Source organism: Triticum dicoccoides, chromosome 6A, assembly GCF_002162155.2.
Source record: "Triticum dicoccoides isolate Atlit2015 ecotype Zavitan chromosome 6A, WEW_v2.0, whole genome shotgun sequence".
NCBI classification, from domain to species: domain Eukaryota; kingdom Viridiplantae; phylum Streptophyta; class Magnoliopsida; order Poales; family Poaceae; genus Triticum; species Triticum dicoccoides.
In genome coordinates this window covers 457,367,032-457,369,190 of record NC_041390.1, presented here as the reverse complement: position 1 = coordinate 457,369,190, position 2,159 = coordinate 457,367,032, and positions in this window count along the sequence as shown.

Here is a 2,159-nt window from a genome sequence, read left to right as displayed (position 1 = left end):
CCGCCGCTTGCCCTCGCCGCCGCCGTCGCTCACCGAAGCCGTCGCCGCCGCCCCGCGTTGCCCCGCCGCTCACCGGAGCCGCTCGCCGCACCGTACCTCGCCGAAGGTAGAACCGTTCGTTTTTTTAAAAAAAATTGGTTTCGTTTTTTTAGAAACCCTAGTTTTCTGGATAGATCGGTGGTTTAGTTACTTTGCGGACGTTCGTCCATACGTTCATTTTAACGAACGGAGTTCACTCGTTAGTAACAGACAACGAACGATCATTCGTTAGCCTGTTCGTCAGTTTTCTTTTTCTCGGATTTTTCCGCGATTATTTTCAATCGCGATTTCTGATCCGATTTTCGTTTTAGTTTATCTTTTTGCTCGTTTGTCGGAATCAGGCGATTCAAGCGGCTAGATCTTCGTCTCGAAACCCTCTTTCCGTTTAACCAACTTGAACAAGCTTTTTCTACTGTAAAATTTGACCTTAGTCCAGATTAGTAAACGGATCTTGTTTCTTTCGCGGTTTGAGTTTCGTTGCTCCGTTTGATTTGATTCTTTTTGCAAACCGGAGTTCTTAAGTTGAACTTTCTGGTTAGATCTTCTTATTTGAGTTTACCCGTGTTTCTCTGCTTGATTGATTATGTATGCTTTTGTTTGTTTGCGATAGAACACCCGGAGTGCGAAGCGTGCTACTACGAATCCCTAGGTTTTGCGGATCATCAGCAAGGCAAGTAACACTTTGATCATACCCCTTTATCACCCAGTTTTATGCATTAGTTCCAATCCTCAAACATTGCATGGTTAGGTTGTGATTTAACATGTGGGTTGGGAAGTAGTTAATGAGGTAGAACCTATTGCCCTGTTATTATCAAACCCTTGGGAGTTACTTCCATGTATTGCTTATATTGCTATGATATGCTCGTAGACGTGGTTGGGTGAGTGAAATCCATGACAGATGTGAGATTGTTAATTAATTGTTCAACTTAAGGTGGCAACTTGAATACACATCTGGGTGGATTGTTTGTTGGGCACTTGGGGAATCCAGTGTTGTCCTAGGATATCCCGGAGTACCTGTGTGATAATCCTATGGTCCGCCACCCAGGCTCAAAGGGAACTGAGATATTTTCATGCTAGAAACTTCCGTGTGCAGCCACAAACTATTATGGGCTCTAGCATAGTTGAGTAAGTTGCGTGAAGCTCCCGAAGAGGTGGATCAGCAGGTAGAGGGTTGTAGGTTTGGTATGGTCTGCCCGGAGTAAGGGGTTAATGCTTCTGAAAGACTGTGTCTCGGTCATCCGTTTCTCAAACACCATGTAGTGCGAGAAATCCAACGGAGGAGATCGAGTCTTGTGGGGAAAAGTGCGCAAACCTCTACAGAGTGTATAAACTAATCATGGTTAGCCGTGTCCCCGGTTATGGACATCTTGAGTATCTAGTACTTGGAGTATCATAAGTATCTCCTCACTCTAAATAATATTGTTGGGTTGTTAATTACTTTAATTGGGATTGAGTTGGAGGAACCTTCTCAATGATGTTTCAACTGCCATGATAGTTAAACAAAATCTATTCCTTTGTTGTAGGAAAAAATTGGCTTTTCACAAAACTGTAACCATAGAGCTTTCCACCAGCCAAATATGCATGTAGTGATAGCATTATTCTGTTCTTGCTCTACTGTGTTACTTTGCCAGCATATTCCATGTGCTGACCCGTTTTCAGGTTGCAACGTATTATGTTGCAGACTTTTCAGACGAGGAGTAAGGTTCGTTAGGTCATTGCCATACAGCTCAACTATGCCGTTGGAGTTGATGGACTCACTTTATCTTCCAAGCCTTCTGTTGTTATCATATTAGATGGCCTTAAGCCATATTTATTGTAATAAGTTCTCTTTTGAGACATTCGATATAATAAGTGTGTGATTGCTACTCTGTTATAAATCCTCGAGTATTGTGTGTGTCAGCATTACCGATCTAGGAATGACACGGAAGCACAGAGACTTGACCGTTTGAGGTCGGGTCGCTACAAGATGGTATCAGAGCACACGCTGAGTGTAGGACACGACCACTATGCTAAAGCCCTAGATCACCACTCTCTTCTCATTTCTGATTCCTCTCCATTTTCTACTCTTTAGGATGGCGGACGCAAGGAACAAGTTTGCACAACCGGATGAAGAAGCACCT